Genomic DNA, 23,212 nt, shown 5'->3' on the forward strand with positions numbered 1-23,212 from the left:
TCCCACCAACAGTGCAAGAGGGTTCCCGTTTCTCCACATCCTCTCCAGCATCTATGTCTCCTGATTTGTTCATTGTGGCCACTCTGACTGGCATGAGGTGATATCTGAGTGTGGTTTTGATTTGTATTTCCCTGATGAGGAGCGACGAAGAGCATCTTTTCATGTGCCTGTTGGCCATCCAGATGTCTTCTTTAGAGAAGTGTCCATTCATGTTTTCTGCCCATTACTTCACTGGATTATTTGTTTTTCAGGTGTGGAGTTTGGTGAGCTCTTTATAGATTTTGGATACTAGCCCTTTGTCCGATATGTCATTTGCAAATATCTTTTCCCATTCTGTTGGTTGCCTTTTAGTTGTGTTGGTTGTTTCCTTTGCTGTGCAGAAGCTTTTTATCTTCATAAGGTCCCAGTAGTTCATTTTTGCTTTTAATTCCCTTGCTTTTGGGGATGTGTCAAGTAAGAAATTGCTACGGCTGAGGTCAGAGAGGTCTTTTCCTGCTTTCTCCTCTAGGGTTTTGATGGTTTCCTGCCTCACATTCAGGTCCTTTATCCATTTTGAGTTTATTTTTGTGAATGGTGTGAGAAAGTGGTCTAGTTTCAACCTTCTGCATGTTGCTGTCCAGTTCTCCCAGCACCATTTGTTAAAGAGACTGTCTTTTTTCCATTGGATGTTCTTTCCTGCTTTGTCAAAGATTAGTTGGCCATACGTTTGTGGGTCTAGTTCTTGGGTTTCTATTCTATTCCATTGGTCTATGTGTCTGTTTTTGTGCCAATACCATGCTGTCTTGATGATGACAGCTTTGTAGTAGAGGCTAAAGTCTGGGATTGTGATGCCTCCTGCTTTGGTCTTCTTCTACAAAATTACTGTGGCTATTCGGGGCCTTTTGTGGTTCCATATGAATTTTAGGATTGCTTGTTCTAGTTTCGAGAAGAATGCTGGTGCAATTTTGATTGGGATTGCATTGAATGTGTAGATAACTTTGGGTAGTATTGACATTTTGACAATATTTATTCTTCCAATTCATGAGCATGAAATGTTTTTCCATTTCTTTATATCTTCTTCAATTTCCTTCATAAGCCTTCTATAGTTTTCAGCATACAGATCTTTTACATCTTTGGTTAGATTTATTCCTAGGTATAAACACAATTGCTTCTTGGTGCAATTGTTAATGGGATCCGTTTATTTGTCTTTCTGTTGCTTCATTATTAGTGTATAAGAATGCAACTGATTTCTGTACATTGATTTTGTATCCTGCAACTTAGCTAAATTCATGTATCAGTTCTAGCAGACTTCTGGTGGAGTCTATCGGATTTTCCATGTATAATATCATGTCATCTGCAAGAAGTGAAAGCTTGATTTCATCTTTGCCAATTTTGATGCCTTTGATTTCCTTTTGTTGTCGGATTGCTGATGCTAGCACTTCCAACACTATGTTAAACAACAGCGGTGAGAGTGGACATACCTATCGTGTTCCTGATCTCAGGGGAAAAGCTCTGTTTTTCCCCATTGAGGATGATGTTAGCTGTGGGCTTTTCATAAATGGCTTTTATAATCTTTAAGTATGTTCCTTCTATCCCGATTTTCTCGAGGCTTTTTATTAAGACAGGTTGCTGAATTTTGTCAAAGGCCTTTTCTGCATCGATTGACAGGATCATATGGTTCTTATCTTTTCTTTTATTAATGTGATGTATCATACTGATTGATTTGCGAATGTTGAACCAGCCCTGCATCCCAGGAATGAATCCCAATTGATCATGGTGAATAATTCTTTTTATATGCTGTTGAATTCAATTTGCTAGTATCTTATTGAGAATTTTTGCATCCATATTCATCAGGGATATTGGCCTGTAGTTCTCTTTTTTTAGTGGGTCTCTGTCTGGTTTAGGAATCAAAGTAATACTGGCTTCATAGAATGAGTCTGGAAGTTTTTCTCCCCTTTCTATTTCTTGGAATAGCTTGAGAAGGATAGGTATTATCTCTGCTTTAAACGTCTGGTAGAACTCCCCTGGGAAGCCATCTGGTCCTGGACTCTTATTTGTTGGGAGATTTTTGATAACCGATTCAATTTCTTCGCTGGTTATGGGTCTGTTCAAGCTTTCTATTTCCTCCTGATTGAGTTTTGGAAGCGTGATTAACACTCTATCTTAAGGTAATGACAGTATTTTCCTACTATCTTCTTCATAAAGTTTTAGGACTCTGAGTTTCACCTTTGCATGTAGGACCATCTCAAATGAATGTTCATATATGGAATGAGAATTGGATTGCAGTTCATTTCCAATTGTCCCAGCAACATCTGTTAAAAATTACTTGGCTATTCCTTTAGGACTGACTTGGTACCTTGATCAAAACTCAATTTGCCATATGTGTATGTGTCTATTTCTGGAATTCCAGGTCTTTCCCATTGAACTATTATCTAACATAGTGCCAAAGTACATAGTCTCGACTGTCATGGCTTTTTAAAATGTTAAAATCAGGTAGCGTAACTTTCTGGAATTATTTTTTCAGTGTTATTTTGGCTATTTTAGATACTTTGCATCCCATATAGAACCAGTTTATTAATTTCTTCCAAAAAATTAGTCTGCTGGAATTTTGACAATGTTTTGAATGTTTATCAATTTATGGAAAATGAACAATATTGTTTCTACACATCCAAAAACATGTAGTATGTTTCCATTGAAGTAAATATTCTTTTTTTAATATTTTTTTGAATGTTTAATTTTGAGAGAGCGAGAGAGAGAGAGAGTATGAGCAGGGAAAGGACAGCAAGAGAGGGAGACACAGAACTGGAAGCAGGCTCCAGGCTCTAAGGCATCAGCACAGAGCCTGATGTGGGGCTCAACACACGACCTGTGAGATCATGACCTGAACTGAAGTCAGACGCTCAACTGACTGAGCCACCCAGGCACCTCTGAAGTAAATATTCTTTAGTTTCATTCAGCAACGTCTTCTAACTTCATTGAAGAGCACTTTTCCGTATTTTGTAAATTTCTATGTATTTGATGCTTTTAATGTTACAATAAATTCCATTTTTACTTCAATGTTATTATCAATTTTATAGAATCAATATGTATCAATTTATATCAATTATACAGAAATGTAATTGATTATTATATAATGATTTTTATCCTGAAAAATGAGGCCTTCTTAACAACTTGACCTTTCTGCCGATATAGAATGTCCTTCTTTATCTCTGGTAATTTTCTTTGTCTTTAACCATTAAGGCATTAACTTTTTATATTTAACATTTACATGGTAAATACATTCATTCATTCCCTTTCACTTATAATATATCTTTGTTTTCTGTGGGCAGCTTATAGTTGGGTTTTACTTTTTAATCTAGTCTACAAATCTCTTTTAAGTGAAACATTTGGGCAATTTATATTTAATAACACTATTAATACTGTGCCTTAATTTCCCCAACTAGTATTTGTTTTCTATGTTTTCTATTTATTCCATTTGTTCTTTACCTCTCTGCAACTCTTTTCCTGCCATTTTGGAGGAGAAGTGGATATTACTGAGAATTTTATTTTGCTTCACGTACTGATAGTTCAGCTATACATTTTATGTGTAGTTTTAATAGTTCAGCTATACATTTTATGTGTAGTTTTAATAGTGGATCTAAATATAATATGCATCTTTAAGTTATATTTTTCACTCATATAATAGTATACAATTCATAAAGAGTATAAAAATTGTATAGTAGTATTCCACGTACCTCTCACCCCATCACTTTTTCTGCTTTATTTTAATATACGTTAAAAACCTCACAATACATTGTTATTATTTTTGCACTCAACACTTGGTCTTTTAAAGAAAGAAATACACACAAGTATAACATAAAAGGATTAAAAAAAACGGTCTTGAGTTCCATTTATTATTATTTGCTTCAGCCTTAAGAATTTCTTTCTGCATTTCAGTGGTGAAGGTCCCCTAGAGATAAATTATTTCAGCTTTTTCCCACTTGAAAATATATATGTTGTCTTCCTTTTTTGAAGGATATTTTTGCAAGATACAAAATGCTAGGTTGACAGGTCTATTGTGTTCATTCAGCTCTTTTAAGAGGTCTATCCTTGTCTTATGGCTTCAACTATTTCTGTTGATAACTTAACCATCCTGTCTACTGATGTTCAATTACACACGTGTCTTTTTTCCTGTGGCAACTTTTAAGCACTGCTTTTTATTTTTGTTTTTTAGTAACTGACTGCAATGTGGTTTTCTTTGTATTTTTCCTGCTTACATTTGCTAAGTGGTTTGTATCTCTCATAAATTTTACAAAGTTCTTAACTATTATTTCATCAAATAATACTTCCATCCCATTTTCCTCTTCCTCTCCTTCTTGAACGATTTGTTATTTTCCCACAGATCGCAGATGGTCTTTGCTTTTCTTTTTTACTGTTTTATGAATTTAGGTATTCTCTATTGACTATTTCAAGTTTATGGGAATCTTCCTCTACTGTGTGTAATCTGGTCTCAAGTGTATCTAATGAATTCTTCCTGATGTTACACTTTTCTTTTCCAGCATTTCTTTTTAGTTTGATTTTAACAACAGTTTTCGTATTTCTGCCAGCATCTCCCATTTCTTTGTGGATGTTGTGCACCATTTCTACTATGTCTTTTATCATTTTATATCATATATGTTTTAAAGCCACTCTCTGATGATTCCAACATTTGGTCCATCTCTGGACCCGTTTCTATTGACTATTTCATCTCTTGACCATTGATGCCATTTTCCTACCTTGTTGTGTATCTTGTAACCTTTAAAGATATGCCAGACATTATATACAAGAAAACACAAGAATCTAAAACAAGTCATATTTACTTTCAGAAGGTGCAGGCTCCTTTCTTGGTCAGTCTACTGGAGGTGGGCTGGGCAAGCTTATTGGGTCTGGGTTTCACTGCTGCTTTAGTTTGATTCAGTCCACCACTGGCTCTAACTATTTTGAGGGTGGGATTACCAATTTCTTATCAACAGGACCTGAGATCTGAGCACTGACAGTTTTCCACAGATATGTCGGTGTCGCAGAGCCAAGCCACCAGCTGTCAGATCTGTTGCAAGTAACACCCTATCTTACTGCCCAGTTACAAGATGTGGGGGATTCCTCTGTAGAGTCTCTTTCCTTTCTAGTCTTACCACCGACGGACTTGTGTACCTCAGGAGATATTTTGCAATCCTTCCCCCACCTTCTTCCACTCTTGAGAAAGCAGATGGACTTACACTTATGATGGGCCTCTGGGACTTAGACTGGTTCTTTTAGCTCTTCAACTTACGGTCAACTTTTGATAAGGAAAGCCTGGATCTCTTGGGCAGAGAGGGCATTCTTCGAGCTCTCCTGCGAGGCCAACTGTCGAATGTAAAAGTCTAGACTGCCTCATGAGGTTTATCTTATTTGTTTAACTAAATTTTTATGCTAATAGGATATGCCTCAGAGTCATCATTCAGAGATAACATCACATTAGTACTTCAGAAGATGTATGTCTTTAAAAATCATGCAATCCATACAATGATGGTTTGACAGTACATAAGCCAGCTGACACTAGGTTTATTAGGTGAAGAATTATTAAAATATCATTATTTTAAACACTCTCTATTGCTTAGGAAGTTTTTTGGCCTAGTGGAACCCTGCCACAAGGTGATTCTTGATTATATTCTCTGCTTCTTCATCACTTACTAAGGAAGCTTGGAAGGGCCATGTGACTTCATTGCTTCAATTTTCTCCGTCGGTTCATTACTCACTCCCGGAAGAAATGTGAGAATTAACACGTCTCTAAAGTATCCTGAAAACTTTCAGAAAGGAACTATGTAAATCTAGGCAGTCGTTTCCATAAATGTTTTCTCTGTTAAGCATTATTTTTATAACTAAAAAAATTCTAATAGTCTTTTCAATTGTATAATATTCATGACTCTGCAGATGAGAACAAGCCAATGATTCATGGATCTAGTGTCTCCATTTCTAAACAAAACACTAATAAAATACAAAACTGGTTCACTTTAATTTTAAACTATAATGATATCTACACAAGGGACCCCGCATGCAGCTTTTAAAATCTTGGAAGGAAAAAGAGAGTTTACAGAAGCCGGCGAGATATGATTAGTCCACTCAAAACAATGGTAGTCCATGGAATCCCATGTGTGATTTTGCTCCCATGATAACTCACAGGAAAATGAAAACGAAGTGTGCCTGGTAGTCTTGGTAAGGGCTCTGTTCCCTTTGAGGACAAAATTACTAGAGTGTTTGTCACCCAGCACAGCAGGACCCTTGAGAAGGCTTTTTTTTTTGACAATGTTCCACAGAGAAAAATGAGGCTACAGATAAACGTATCTATTATTGAAGCACCTAAGAATGCTACTTTAGAATCAGGACATAGAAAACACGGTAGAAGGGAAATTAAATTTCTAAAGAGTGTTCATCATTCCTTCTATCAAGGCCCACATTCTGCAGTGGCTACTTGAACATTCTATGATATGCAGACAGAATAGTAACCCAACCTAAAAATCAGTGCCTGTGCCATGTGGTAGTTCACCACAGTGTCTGTCCTCATCTTGGGGGCATTTTACTAATCTCTGTCAATAGAGAGGCTGCTTTCGAATTTCGCTGTACAGTAGTTTAAGGAGAAGTAAGTCTAGTTTTTAAAGTTCTTAAAATATTCGATTCTCAGACCTACATTTTAATGCTAGAGGGACCTTAATGTTCTGTTCTTTCATAAGAAAAATTATTTACATTCGCCGATAAATATTGCACTAGATCAGAGGTCTCCAAACTGTTACAGTATAAACCTATTAGGAAAATGATGTTGGGGCGCCTGGGTGGCTCAGTCGGTTAAGCACCGCACTTCAGCTCAGGCCATGATCTCACAGCTCATGAGTTCAAGCCCCACATCAGGCTCTGTGCTGACAACTTGGAGCATGGAGCCTGCCTCGGATTCCGTGTCTCCGCCGCTCTCTGCCCCTCTCCCACTCACACTCTCTCTCTCAAAAATAAATGAACATCAAAAGGGAGTGGGATGCCTAAAAGGAAAACGATGCTGAGAAAAAACTCGCAATACATGCATATTGATTTATTCATAAATTATATGCATGTAGTACCATTATTAACTCATATCTAAAGGCAGAACATACATTTGAGATTACAGCCATTTCTAATAACGATATGCATGAAACCATATTTGAAACCGTCTTCTTAATAATTCCAATTTTGTTGGCTACGTACTTGTCAGATCTTTTTATGGCTGGTTTGTGGCGTTTTTCCTTAAATGAATATTGGCGGCTGCTGAGCTCACTTAAAAAGCAACAGTGATACCTCTGCCAATGTCTAGTTGTTTGCTGGGGTCTGCATTACAGTTGCAACTTCTACTCCATGGTTTTTCTGCCATAACCTCTTAAAGTCACTTGCCCTTTTTAATGAAGAATGGTCTTTCAACAAAGTGGGTGGTAGAACGCACGGACTTCTTAAACCCGGCACACAGAAACTACAATGAACATCTGTGCACCACGTGTGACACAGGACAGTGTGACGTACGAGCTAGGTAAGATGGTCTGGGTCACTTCACAAGCGCGGTGATTAGGAAATCAGGAAAAATTAATGTACTTCCTATTTTTAGACAGCAAAGAGGGACATTATAATATTTTCTTCCTGTATTCCATCTGGTTCACCCACTGGGCCATGTGCCCCCAGTCTGGAGCCAACTGGCTGCCATGACTTACATCCAAAAATGGAAAAACAGAACATGACTAAAGGAAAGTGCGATTGTTAATTCCTCAATACGTTGTGCTCCGAGGACAAACCAAATTGAAAATCAAGACAAGATGACAACACAGGTGAGGATCGAACTACATTAATTTCTAGTGATATTTATCTAAAGAGACAGGATGACTACTTTCCCAGAAGAGAAGGAACCAGAGTAACATAGGAGAGGGAGAGGTGACTCTGGGAGAAGTAACTCAGCATGTGGGAGACTGAGGCGGCTGGCTGGGCAAACAGATAAAACTGAAGAGAAAGAATAAGGCAGTTGATGAGAGCAAATTTCGGTAAAAAAGAGAATCAGAAATGCAGTGGCAATCGGGGCACCTGAGCGGCTCAGCCGGTTAAGCGTCCGACGTCAGCTCAGGTCATGACCTCCCGGGTTCGTGAGTTCGAGCCCCGTGTCGGACTCTGTGCTGACAGCTCGGAGCCTGGAGCCCGCTTCAGATTCTGTCTCCCTCTGTCTGCCCCTCCGCTGCTTGCACTCTGTCTCTCGCATTGTCTCAAAATAAATAAACATTAAAAAAAATTTTTTTTTAAGAAATTCAGTGGAAATCAAACTAAGGAAGAAAAAATATATTTTAATTATGGATGGGCTTAAGAAGATGCTTTTGTTGTCATGATACTGTGGTAATAAAATAGAAGAGAGTTATTATCCCCCTGAGATACTGCCTTTAGCATTTTTATCACTGGTAAGATCAGCTCTTCATCTGCAGGTGCACTGAGTTACAGAGACTCAGGGATAGGACTTTCTCACTTGGTATCCTTGTCTCCATCTTACGAAACAAGTCCTCTCCTCCCCTGAAGCTCAGAGCCTCTTTATAAAAAATTTTTAAATTTAAATTTTTTATTTTTTTGAGGGACAGAGAGAGAGAATGTGTGTGCAAGCAAGGGAGGGGCAGTGACGGAGGGACAGAGAATCTCAAGTAGGCTCCATCCTGCCAGCACGGAGCCTGACACAGGGCTCAATCCCATGAACCATGAGACTGTAACCTGAGCCAAAATCAAGACTTGGATGCTTAGCAAACTTAAAGGGGCCCCTCATCCATTTTTTAAAGTAAGCTCCACGCCCAAAGTGGGGCTTGAACTCACAACGGTGAGATCAAAGTCACATGCTCTACTGACTCAGGCAGCCAGCACCCCGCTCAGAGCCCCTTTCTGTGCCACTCTGGTCCTCTCCTTCCGGTCCCATTAAGACCCTAATTCTCGGGGCGCCTGGGTGGCGCAGTCAGTTAAGTGTCCGACTTCGGCTCAGGTCACGATCTCGCGGTCCGTGGGTTCGAGCCCCGCATCGGGCTCTGGGCTGATGGCTCAGAGCCTGGAGCCTGCTTCCGATTCTGTATCTCCCTCTCTCTCTGCCCCTCCCCCGTTCATGCTCTGTCTCTCTCTGTCTCAAAAATAAATAAACGTTAAAAAAAAAAATTTGAGAAAAAAAAAAGACCCTAATTCTCAATTTCTGCCCGTCTGCCTGCCTACTCAGGCATCTTCAACCTGGCCCACAGCTGTTACCCTGTGCCTACAAACACGTATAGTTCTCTTTTCTCCTAGAAAATGTTCTCTTGACCCAGCTGCCCTCTCTAGATAACTGTAATTTTTTTTTCCCTTTTGCTGCCGATCTGCTCAAATAAGCAGCCCTTATCTGCTGCCTCCATAATCCCTGCCAGATCCTGGAACTGGGCTTCTGTTCTTACTAGTTTGCAGAAACGAGTTCCACCTTGTTCTCTGGCAATCGTGACTATGGCCTATTTATGTTTGATGCCTCCTTCCCTCTCCCCTCCGGGCTACATCCCTAGCCCGGCCTTTTCCGTTTCCCGCCCCGAATCCAGACTCCCTCTTTCCTCTCTGGGCTCTTCACTGTACCTTTAAGACACCCTTCTGTTCACAACATTAACACTCCCCGCATTAAGCCACAGGATGTTTAATTCTTCATCCTTTCTTTGAACTTTCTCATGTTTTTCCCATCCCCATTTATCAAATCATTTGTTGCAGAAGAAAGGCCTGAATAAAAATTAGTTGAGTGAATAAATAAATGAAGGGACATGTATTCTATGCCCCGGCCAAGAAGCATCTTTACTATTCTATCAAGTCCATAGTTACTTTCTATCTTTATGATGTTAATAAATCATAGCCATTTGGTTCGGGTGGGTCACCGAGTCACCCAGCTACTTAAATTCAGGTTAACTAGCCAGGAAACCGTAAATTGCAGCATGTGATTCCCACCAGTATACAGCAGGGTTGAGTCGAGCCATTTCTCACGGTTGCATTCTCATGAAGACTACAGGGCAGCTATTCTCGAGGCACGTTTTCTTGCTCCAAATGGTTCTATGATTAAAGCACAGTGAACTCCAGCAATGTTCATAAACATACGCACTAGACAAGAGTTGCAAAAAACAGGGTGGAATACTTAAAAGGCAAAAGTGCTAAAACAGAGGCATTGGGGGATGATCTTGACTCACTTCTATTTCCACCTTTGATACATTTCAACCAGTTTTGTTCATGGGTTGCCTGAAGCCTGGTGTGCATTGAAGCCTTTCAATTAACTAGCTAATATATTTAAGCTTTTCTCTGAGAGTGACATTCACTACTTTCCCTTTGAAAGTGCTTGCCAATCGATACCAGCGGAGATGAACTCAAAGTCACGAATATGGTGATTATGTGGCTTTTGTGCTTGCCTGATGAAGCTGCTTCCCTCCAAGGAACACTTGACATGCCTAAGGTTCCTATACCCCTTGCCATACAATATGCCTGACTTTCGATCTGGTTGATTTCGTACCCAAATGAAAATCACATACACCCTTCTGCTTCTCCCCCACAGCTTATTATTGAAGTCAGTAACTTTAGCAGAATGTGCAATCTGTTGACAAGCCTTCCTTTCTGGTTAGAGGACCTTGCCAGCCAGTTTCCTCTTATGAAAAACTCAAGTTGCATGAAACAACAAAGTAAATAAATATAATACGTGACACAGCCTTATAAAAACAACTATATAAGGTACTGTGTGATCCAACTTTAAAATCCTTTTCTGTTCAGGGAGCCTTGCAGAATTATTCCAACCATTACCGATGCCATGTGCCTTTGAAGCCTTACAGAAATTAAAATTTCGCACCGCACGGCACAGTGCATGTTCCGCTTTGTTTGTGACTGTCAACTGCCTGTCCGTCTTTAAGACTAGGGACCCTGTCATAATTTACATCTCCGCCATATGGCACACTGTAAAAGGTGTAGTTGTGAACCAGCATTCACATATCTACTGAACAATTAATGTCGGCCAGGGGGTAAGGAGGAGTGTGAAAAATAGTCACCAAAATAGTGATGGAACGTACTAGCCAGGAATTTCCAAACTGCCAGTAATACAGGCCCAAACTTTTTTTGAATGTGTATTTATTTTTGACAGAGAGAGAAAGAGGAAGAGGGTGATCAAGGGAGAGGGAGACAGAGACGGAGACAGAGGATCTGAAGCAGGCTCCACGCTGTCAGGACAGAGCCCGATGCGAGACCCGAACCCACAAACCGTGAGAGCGTGACCTGAGCCGAAGTGGGATGCTTAAATGACTCAGCCAGCCAGGCTTGTTTTTATTCCTTCTTTCATTTAACTAGCATTTGTTCGGCGCCTACGATGCGCAGACACCACCCTAGATGCTTAGAACGTATCAGTGCACAATTTACAGCACGACTCCCCCTCCTGGGAAGCTCGCTCTGAAGCACAATGACGCACACATGACGCCATAAACATAATAAATCATTACAAGATGTAACAGAAGACTATGGAGGAGAAATGAGAAAAAACAGGGTCAACGGTACCAGAGAGAGTCAGTGGCAGGAGATGTCAGGTCTCTGGTAAAGACACATGACAGGCTGGTGTCAGCATGTTCTAGGCAGAGATGGCAATCAGTGCAAAGCCCCCGAAGCATACTCAAGTCTGAGATGTCAAGGCCAAGGCCAGTGTGGCTAGAGCAGAGTCAGCAAGAGGGAAAAGAGTAGAGGCAGAGCAGAGAGAACTGATTAGGGGTGTATGCGTGCATGGGTGCCCAGGTGGGTGGTACATCACCATGTGGGTTTGTTAGGTAATTAAAGAAATGAAATTTTAAGCCAAGAAATGAAGTTTTAGTCAGGTGAAATGGAAAGCCAATGCTAATGCAAGGTTCTGAGCAGAGGAATACAAAGTGTGCCTCTCATTTTAAAAGATTCACCCTGCTTTATTTATGTGAGGCAAAAATCAAAGCAGGGAGACACATGAACAGGCTACTGTAATTATAAAGTTGAGAGACGGGAGTGGCTTGAACCCTGGTGACAGTGGAATGCCACTTAGATCGTAGGTTTAGAGTTTAGATTCTAGATATTCTAAGAATATTCTGGAAAGCAGCATCAAGCAAATGTGTGGCTCAGTTGGTTAAGCGTCCAACTGTTGATCTCAGGTCAGGTCTTGATCTCACAGTCACGAGCTTAAGCCCAAATTTGGGCTCTGCAATGGGCATGAAGCCTACTTAAAAAAAAAAAAAAAAGGAAAATGCTCTGATAGATACACTTGGGGTTGGAGAAAAGGAAGGAGACAAGGATTAACATCAAGAATTTTGGCTGGAGCAGGTGGAAGGCTGCAGGCTCCATGTAACTAACAATGGGGACCCCTCAGGTAGAACCAATAGCAGAGGAAAGGTTTGCAGCTCCATTCGGGCATGTTAAATTAAAAACTTCTAATATATAGCTAAACAGACATCACGTAAGGAAGTAGATACACAAGTCTGAAGTCTGGATCTAAGATGTGAGCTGGAGCACGGTTATGGTGTTAAACCAGAGTGGCCAAGAGCAACCCACTCTCTGACTGCAAAGTAGTTCGACAGTATATGACAGCTCGGTGTCCACACTAATTTGTGTGAAATCATCCAGGTTCTGATGAGGAGAGACAGCTCATAGATCGGATTTCATCACCTTCTACTTGTATTGTGAATAACTGTTAAAGAGAAAAATCTACGTCTTAACCGACCCCCCACTCTCCAAATTGCATTTTCTCCAAAGCAATGGGTACTATAAAATGAAGCATCATAGAAAGATACTTCCCTGAAAATGTAAGTGGTAGGTCTTTTGAGAGTAACTTGGATGAAAAACCACCATCCATCACTCCTTTATGGGTGTTCTTGAGCAAAGGTCAAAAGTCTGCTTTCCTAATTGTGTACAAGTATCTTACTTGCAGAGAGATCAGATTTTCCTGTAAGTATGTACGTGTGTGTGTGTGTGTGTGTGTGTACACATATATGTGCATGTATATAGGTTATACATCTACAACATGTATGTTTTGGATGCCAGTGTATTACCATGGGATCAATTTCACTGATACAAGAGTAAAATGAATGAGTCAAAGTAAAACACTGCTCCTGTTCACAGTTATGGAAATAAAAGTTAGGGATGCCTTTTCCCGAGAGTGATTTTCTATTTTTTTTTATGTTTATTTATTTTGGAGAGAGAGAGAGAAAGACAGTGTGAGCAGGGGGGAGGCAGAGAGAAAAGGGAGACACAGAATCCGAAGCAGGCTCCAGGCTCTGAGCTGTCAGCACAGAGCCCAACGTGGGGGCTCGAACCCACGAACCTCGAGATCATGACCTAAGCCAGAGTCGGACACTTAAATGACTGAGCCATCCAGGTGCCCCCCAAGAGTGATTTTCTAAAACGTACATGTTCACTTCACCAGGTCAAGATGGTAGTGTTCAACTGAAGCCAGTATACAGTTATGCCAATTTTAAGTACCTGTAATCCTCCAGAGTTATACAAACCAACCCCTTCTCTTTGTCAATAGTTCTATCTCTACAGCACAGGAAGTATGAACCCAAATTTATCTTTAAATAATTAGGAGCTGTAGAAAATGTTCCTAAATAACACGTGATAGAGCAACAAATCTTTACTGTCCTGGGATGCCAAAGCAAAACAAAACAAAACAAAACACACGAAACTACCATCACTTTTTCATAAAAACAACACGAGGAGTCATATGCAAGATTCGGTGATATGCCAAAGGTGTTTGCTGGGAAGCCAACCTAGTATTTTAAGAGAAGCACCCTGAAAATCTCCTCATGTGCTCGTTCAGTCTAAGACCGATGAAATTTCTCTGCATTGTAGATTCCCCCTCTGGAAAATTAAAATAGTAACAACATTTTCCCTGAAAAGTGGTAGTGAAAACAGATTATATTAAAGACCCTGGTAAAATATACTTACCTAAAATGCCATACAATGCCAAGGTATGAATTATTTTCTTAATTATAATAATTATTTCCAAATACTAATTTAATATTCAACAGAAATAATACTCAATTCTGTATCAGGAAATCCCGATAAATGCGCCATCAATAATTCCATTAAATGTATATATCACCTGACTCTGCAAAACTCGATACAAACATATACATGAAAGTCTTTACTCGTGGTGACATAAAAGCTGTTTTATGACGAACTCATTGGCCTTCAGCCACCTAATTTTGCAGAGCACGTATTTTAAGAGGACGAGGCACAAGAATTTCAAAATATATAACCTTAACTGAGCTAACTTGGGTGCTGACAGGAAAACCTTAGACTATAATTATTCTAACAATAGCATCAGGTTACAAACCCCCTCACCACGTGGGGTCAAAAGCTTCCCCTAGAAAGGCAAAGGTTTCTCAGTGAACACTAGGCAACATGGCTCATAAAAAATTCATTATATTGCCCTTCTCTTCCTGTGGTAAGACAGATGTAAAATCAGCAATTTTCCCTGTAGATCTTTCTCACGGCACTGAGAAAATGAACTTGGAAACACACACACACACACACACACACACACACACACACACTGACAGAATGTGTTAGTCTGATGAGAGAGTTGTAGGTAAAGCACGTCACAAGCCACAGATCAAAGGGGCCACGCGTTCGATGGCGGCCTCTTAAGGCAAAGGACCGCCATATGCCTGTGCTGGGACCCGCCACTCAGACAGTTATGGGAAAGGCGGTGGAATGTGGAACATGGAGAGAATAGGCCTATAATTATTCACAAAACTTCAGGAAATAAACATTCACTTTCAAAAAATTGTTTTCAGCTGCTTTAAAGCCAAGTGACAGCTAAATTACAGTTCGGGGAAAGAAAAGTTTCCATTTTCTAATTTGATGCATTTTGTTGCATCGTACTACATTATCCAGAGTCAGGACTGCCACATCCTGTCAGGCTTCAAACCACAGGCTGAAAGCCCCACGCAGCTGAAAGAGCCGTTTGTCCAGCCACACAGTGTGCTAAGTGTTCTGGGAGAAAAGTGTGTGGGGACTCGGGGCGATTCTTTTGGTTCACATTCCTCGGATTTCCACAAGTGCTTTTTGGCCGTACATGCTGTGGCTGCTCCCTCAGCTTCTTCTTTGTGCCAAGCTGGGATATGTTTATGGAAACTCCGCAGGCCCTGCCAGGGAACAGCCCCAGACTCACATTCTCCCATGGCTTGGCCAGGAAAGGAGGATGGGGAGGTGGGAAGAAGAAATCGTGGGAATCGGCAAGGCGAGTCTTGGGTGCTCACGAGCCGGCCGGCAGCTGTCAGGAAAATGAATAAGGGGCCGGTATCTGACGGCGTAAGAAGGAAGAAAGGAAATTAAGTTTTTATTAAAAGAGATAACAGAAATGCTATCGGCCAGGCAGTTTCCTATGGCCCGCTGAGCCCAGTGATGAGGATCCCCTGGTCTACAAATGATGGACCGTCACTAACGGTCACTGGACATACACTACGAGATTCCTCAAAGCTCTGTTCTACCTCAGACTTTACGCTCATTAAACATTTAAGACACTCGAGCCAATTCGATATGAAAAAACTAAAAATCCTATACACTTTCCTTAATCTGAGACACTGAGCTAGGTTTTTCCACCATAAAGCCTGGGCCACGATCAATCAGAAATATGTATTCAAAAGGGGAAATACTTAATTTTACACACTGAAGAATGAAGGCAAAAGTTCTGGCTGGGATGCAGGTTCATCACAAGAAATTCAAGGTAATACTCCCTGATTCCTTCTTATTAAGATCTTACAGTTCTGTTTATCATGATTGTGAGCAACTTCACAAACAAAACACGTTTTTAAAATTACACATCAGGGGCGCATGGGTGGCTCAGTTGGTCTGACTCTTGGTTTCAGTTCAGGTCACCATCTCATGGTTTGTGAGTTCAAGCCCTGTATCTGTCAGTGCTGAGCCTGCTTGGGATTCTGTCTCTGTCTCTGTCTCTCTCTCAAAAATAAACAAACATTTTTTTAAAGGAACTAGTCATCCCTCCCTTTATATTGATGCATTTGCCTGTCAAAGTTTGCTACACATTCAACTAATGATATGGCAATTTTTTTTTTTTTACCTCAAATGACATACATACATGTCTTGAAAACCTTTTACCTTTTTAAAATTGTGAATGACCTAAATGATTTAGGACAGATTAAAAAAAAACAAACAAACAAACAAACAAAAAACCTAAAAAACATCCAAAAGCAGATGACTTGCTCCAAATGAGGTAGACATCTTTACTCACACAAATTAAAGGTGCTCATATGTACCTGCTTCTTTTAAAATTTTTTTTTCAATGTTTGTTTATTTTTGAGATAGAGAGACAGTGAGAGTGGGAGAGAGACAGAGAGAGAGAGAGGGAGACTCAGAATCTGAAGCAGGCTCCAGGCTCAGAGCTGGACAGCACAGAGCCTGACATTGGGTTCAAACCCACAAACCATGAGACATGTCCTAAGCTGCAGTTGGACACTTAACCAACTGAGCCACCCAGGTGCCCCCATACGTACCTGCTTTTTCAGGACACTGAAATGAGAATAACCAAGAGGTCCCAAATAATCTCTCGTCACGTTTCCCGATTTTAGTATGTACAATTTTTGGGTTGCAATGAAAATAAATCTTTTTCTCTAAAAAGGTTTTCAAATTCAGTTATTACCAGTGAGCGGTGTTTGGTTTGTCACATGATTCACAGTGGTGAACGCTTCAGTACTGGTGAAGTGGAAGATCAGCAGACTTCGATGCACTCACTGGATTGGGACGCTCCCATTTTCAACTTAACGGGTTATTTTGGTGTGGAAAGGGCTGAAACTTCAGTGACCAATGAGAAAACAATTGTCTGGGGCATGAGTGCTGTGTAGTGTGACTTTGGATTTTAAATAAAGTTATTTTTACAGAACCAAAAAAACCCTATACTCTCCGTCTAATCATTCTAGTTCACGAAATCATGCTAATTTCTGAATTCATTTTAAAAATTCTAAGAAAGAAATGCAACTTAAATCACATTTAAATTACATTTAAAATCTTTGGGGGAACAAAAAGAATGATATTAATAAACAAATTTAGTTACTACATGTGAATTCTTCATTGGAATAAGGAGTTAAAAGCAAGACTGTCCCAGAATATGTGTAGCTCAGTATATATATTCAACAGGAAACCAAAGACCGTGAATTATTAAAATCTCTAAAGAAAGAAGATGAATTTTGGAAATGTGAGACATTTAAATAAGTTTCAGTAAGATGTCTCATTAAGATGGCTCTGTAAGTTCACACTTAAACACATAACCTCTTTTCCAAAAAAATCAATGACAGATAAAATCATTTAGAAATCAGTCACCTCAAAAAACAATATAAACATTTCCATGTACTCAAATTAGAGAAATACAAAGGAGCAGTAGAGCTGAAACTCCATGATCTCTGGGTTCTGGGACAGGTTGGCCAGAATCGTGGCTCCATCAAGGGTAACAGGTCTAGAAATACAGATGGCAGGCAGAAGCCAACCTTAATATCTAGAGTGAATTTGAAGTAAGGACTCTCTCCAAACACATCACAAAAAGAGGCCAAAGAAAATCCCTGTTGACAACCAAGAAAACCAACAACTAAAACAATGGTTCATTATAAACAATTAATCTGGTAGGAGCTTGGTTGGCAGTCATTAAAATGACTTAAAATGTTCGGTTCATCTTTTGCGATGTGCAGAAGAGATTATAACATAAAATGTGGAAAAATAAAGAATGAAAAAAGTGGGTATGTAAAAAGCTTATTAGAAACTTTAGGAATGAAAAAAATGAACAGAAAAGTCTCAATAAACTGTATAACTGCTGAAATAATCACCAAGGCAGAACTAGACAATTTTAAGAACTGATGAATTCACTTCAAGTGCATTACAGAGAAAGAAAGAAAATGAAGAGAAGGTAAGAGCCAGAGGATAATCTGAGAGACTCTAATGTAATTCCAAACTGATTTCTTTAAAAAAAAAAAAAAAAAAAAAAAAAAGGGAAGGAATTACAGATGAACAATATTTGAAGATAAATAGCCGAATAACTGAAGAAATCCATAAATCTTTATACTACAAACGTATTCTGAATGCCAAAAAAAGATACATAAAAATAAATTCCACATCTAGAAACACATTGCAAAACTGCAGAATATAAAGGAAAAAAGAAAAATCTTAATCTACCAAAGAGAAAAGACTGCATATGTACTAGGAATAATTCTAAGGCTGGGCAAATCTTCAGGCAGCAACAGTTGAGGCTAGAAGACCATCTAATAATATTTAATACTATCTTCAAAGTGTGGAGAGAAAGTAACTAGTAACCTAAAATTTTATACCCAGCTAACCTATCACTTAAGAAAAATAGAAAGAATAATAATAATAACAACAAGAACAACAGCTAACTTAAGAGAGTATAAAGCATGTATTTTAGCAAGAAGAAAAATAAAGTGAAAAATTAATGGATATAAAATAATGTTAAAGAGAAACTGATTAAAAATGCATCAGTAAATTTAATTAGTTACAGCTGAAATGACAACTACTTTTAAAATGTAAAACTAAGCTCTAAGTTGTAAAACTAAGATAGAAATGATAATAAGAAGAAATAAATTACAAAAATATATACTTATTTATGTATTATCCATAGAGAGTATAAATATCTCCAGTAAAAAATCCTGAATATTTCACATTTCTGGGTGCTATGCTGCAAACACCCCATGTTCACACTCCCTCAAGATCTCTACACTTGCTCTTCTCCTTGTTTGGAAATGCATCCCCTTAAATTTTCTCTTGGCTTTTGTCTCTCACTTTCATTCAAGCCTCTGCTCAAATACTGACTTTTCAGAAGTTAGAGGTCAGAGAGAAGGTGACAAATCTATTTGAAACAGACCTTCTTTTATTTGCCGCCACAGGAAACTATATCCTCTTAGATGTAAGCCTCATAAAGACATTGAGCTAATGCTTGTGGAGTAAAAGAAGGGATGAAAGAAAAAGAACATGGCAGCAGTGCCACTAGCAACTAAATACTTTCTGAAGTGTTTCTTTTTTTTAAATTAAAAAATTTTTTTTTAAACTTTATTTTTGACAGAGAGAGTGAGACAGAGTGTGAGCGGGAGAGGGCCAGAGAGAGGGAGACACAGAATCGGAAGCAGGCTCCAGGCTCTGAGCTGTCAGCAGAGCCCGACGTGGGGCCCGAACCACAAACCATGAGAACATGACCTGAGCTGAAGTCAGACGCCCAACCGACTGAGCCACCCAGGCGCCTCTGAAGTGTTTCTTAATAGGAATGTAAACTAAAAAAATATTTGAGTAGCCTTTGGAAATGTGATTTTAAGTACTGTGATATCGCCAACTATCGGGAAAAGCAATAGACAGTGTTTACACAGCAAAACCAAGCTGCATCCCATACATTATCTCATTGAATCCTCCTAACAGTGTAACCTATGGAAAAAACTGAAACTTACAAAATTAAGGCCAGTAGTTCAAAGCTATTGAGGTAGTGAGTAGTAAAATCAACATAGTAACAGAGACCTCTTTGACTCTAACTTCAGTGCCTTTCGTACCACACAGATCTTCCTACTCAAATGCCTCCAGAGTACCTATTTTGTGAGAGGTAAAATGTCTAACTATAGGCCATCCTTATTTCAGAAGCATTATTACACCTTGCAAGCTCTCTGCATCACAGAGGAGGAACTACATTTCCCAGAATTCCCTTCCCTCCATGATTCCAACTTAGTGGTTTTTACATGAGAGCAAGCGAGTGGGAGATGGAAGGATGGGCATGGTTCTCCTGAAACACTGGCAACCAGAAATATGGCCAGTGATGACATTCACAGCAGCTTAGCAGGGAGTTGTTGAGAACCAACAGCTTTATAACTTCAGGCTGATATCAGAGATCATTCTTCTGATCTTTGCTTCTCGGGTTCTTCCAATGTAAGCCTCCAACTGTTATATTAAAACCCTTTAGGGGCACCTGGGTGGCTCAGTTGGTTAAGCATCTGAATTCGACTGAGGTCATGATCTCACAGCTCATGAGTTCAAGCCCTGAGTCGGGCTCTGTGCTGACAGCTCAGAGCCTGGAGCCTGCTTCAGATTCTGTGTCTCCCTCTCTCTCTCCCCCCCTCCTTGGTTCATGCTCTGTCTCTCTCTCAAAAATAAATATTAAAAAAAGACTTTTAGGGGTACCTGTGGGTTCGGTTGGTTGAGCATCCGACTCTTGATTTCGGCTCAGGTCATGATCCCAGGGTCATGGGATCGAGCCCCATGTCGAGCCTCTGTAGAGTTCTGTGCTAAGCATGAAGCCTGCTTGGGATTCTCTCTTCCCCTCTCTCTGCCCCTCATCCTGACTCTCACTCTCTCTCTCAAAGACAACAAAAAATCCTTTATACCTGAGACACAAAGAGTAGGTTCTGAGTTCTTCACCAAATCCCGAATATGTGCATTTTGCATGTGATATTTTTATTTCATCACAACCTGTCTTAATCTTGTACCAGATGCAAAAAAAATGGAGGCATAAAAAGTTGTTGCTCTAGATCACAATCTACGACCAGGGGTTGATCCCTCAAGCCTATGCTGATTCTGCTTCAAGTGGAGGAGTGTTTGGGGAAAAATGCGGAGGCAGTTGGGCTAAGTGAGAAACAAGGTCACAATCTCCTAGCAATATCATTAACGGTGTGTGGGTACAGAAGCATGACATGGTGGCAAATGTACTTACCAGCCATGTGCTAAAATATCAAGGGAATGAGAAAATGACAACTCTGGTTTATCCCTCAGTGACCCAAGTTGGTGCTCGAGAAAGTCATAGTTTCATTGGGCAACTGTTTAGCCCTCTGCACAAATCAGGATGAAAAATGTTGCCTCTTGTGTTAGACACTGTAAATTAGCTATTTCATTATGTTTTACTTTCACATTTTTAAAGGTCTCCCAATCATTTTTTATTGCCCATTCAATTACAATAAACCCTTAGTGGGTAAATAATCCTTCTTCTGAAAGGTATTTATAGCAACATGTTCTTTTCTGGGCTTACCCAGACAAAACCGTGGTTTTTTTACTAAAAGTCCTTGGTCACTCAGTCAAATGCATCGTTCAGCCCACAGTGCTGAGTAACCGTGCAGAGAAGCCAGCCTCACACATAAGATCAATAATAACTCTAATGTACTCTGTACAGGCAAGAGTGGGTACTTCCTTCATGAAAGGCTAAAAGACTGTAAAAAGAATAGCGTTACTGTTAGCCGGCACTTTTATTCTTGTTTTACAAGCAATATGCAATTTAATTTGGAGTTAACTTCCCCATTCAGTAATCCGTAGTTCTTTTAGAATGCCAATATGAAGGAAACGGCAAATCAGAAGAGTCTGGTAAATGTGCATTTTAGACATAAGGCAGGCGTTATTAGATCTACCACATGTCCAATCTTTGTTCTTGGTTCATCGGGCCACGATTCATGTCAAATCATTTATCTTATTTTTATTTCAAGACGACAACTGATACGTGATGCAGCTTCGCAGTCAGAGAAAATGATTAATAGGCCTCCTTAGCTTCTGATGAATGGTTGCTAATATAAAAATAGAGCAAAATCAACAACTACCACAGCATATACAAATAGCAATCCAGAAATGTAAGTGCAATCCTGCGCCTGTTTCTGGGAAAGAGGGCAACGATTTGATGAGAATCTGTATTTTCCTGCCTGGGGCTTCTGATTTACAAGTCAATTTCTATTCTTAATTTATTTTCTGATGAGGCAGGAGATCAGTACTATATTTTAACCAGATTGTGTCGTGGAGGTTTTTAAACCTGTTTTCTCTACGTGTCTAATTTGAGGTTAATGGGTGCTTTGGTTCAACGAGGGTGTCTAATGTCTCTTGTTCCCATTTTGCAAGCCAAACGTTCATTTGGACCACAATTTGTCAGATGATTATAATCTGCTTATATCCATTCAGGTGGCCACTGAATTGCCCACAATCTGCACCATTCATCAACTTGCCTTCTTGGTTGTTAAGGGAACTGAAAACATCAGCTCAACTATTTTTTTCCAATCTGGTGTTTTTCATGTTTCCCCCACTTTCATCATGTTAGTTAATTTCTCTGTTTTTGCATTCACTTTTCCACCCATGGTGGAAAAATACATCGGAGTTTCATCATGACCACGATTTTTTTTAGCCTGCATAAAAACCTAGCAGTGTCTTTTAACCTGACCTTGACAAGGAGACTACTCAAATTTTCACAGTGAGAGATGTAGGAGGGCTCCAAAAAAATAGGCTAGTTTGGTAGCATGAGAAATGAAAGTGGAATCAGTTGCCTCTTTACCAACCAAAATTATGTCCATGTATTTCCACTATCTTCATCTATATCACACTTAGTGGAAATAAATACTTAAGTAAATACTAATAACCACTATAATATTCCTGAGGACTGTGGCTCTGTCTTCACAGATAAAACTAAGGAGAATGCTGGGCAATTATCCCACGGGTTTCATTCACAAAGACAAATGTGTAGGAAAATGTGGCCAAAGTCACATGGCTTTGTCCTCAATTAAAAAAAAAAGTCTGTTCTTTAAATCTTTTCAATCTGTTTTTCTTTTTAAGAGTAATCCAACAAATATTTAATGGGCACTTAATTTGTTACAGGTTTTTAGATATTCAAAAGATAAAAACCACCCTGAAGAAATTCTAGAAATGAGGATTCACAGAGTGAATTCAATCCCACGCCTCCTCTTCATTCCCTATCCACTCACCAAACTGTACCACTGAACATGTGACACCTCTATGAAAAATACAGGAAGCTATATAAATTACAAAATACACTCACGATGTCTTCAGCTAAGTGGAAAAAGTATGTACATTTTCCAAGAGAGAAAAACAGATTCAAAGTATATGGCTATCGCCTTCAAGGGAGAGGAGTCACTACACCATCCAGGTCATACGTACCATACCCCGTACCAAGCTATCCCCCCCTGTATATTCCGGCAAAGACAAGAGACGCTAAAAAGCTTTGATGAAGACAAGGACAGAATATCGTGGAGGTATACAGAAGAACCAGCTAAACAATAAGACCATCCAAGACTCCCTGCTTCAGGAGGAATGAAATGTCCTCCCTAGCAAAATCTTTTCCCTGATCAAGAGACTGGATCTCTAGGAGATGGTGGCAAGAAATAAGCTGTGGGCATTCACTTACTAAATGTTTGCTCATCTTTTATTATTCATTGGACATATGTTCAATAAATAT

This window comes from Panthera tigris, chromosome A1, assembly GCF_018350195.1.
Source record: "Panthera tigris isolate Pti1 chromosome A1, P.tigris_Pti1_mat1.1, whole genome shotgun sequence".
Taxonomy (NCBI): domain Eukaryota; kingdom Metazoa; phylum Chordata; class Mammalia; order Carnivora; family Felidae; genus Panthera; species Panthera tigris.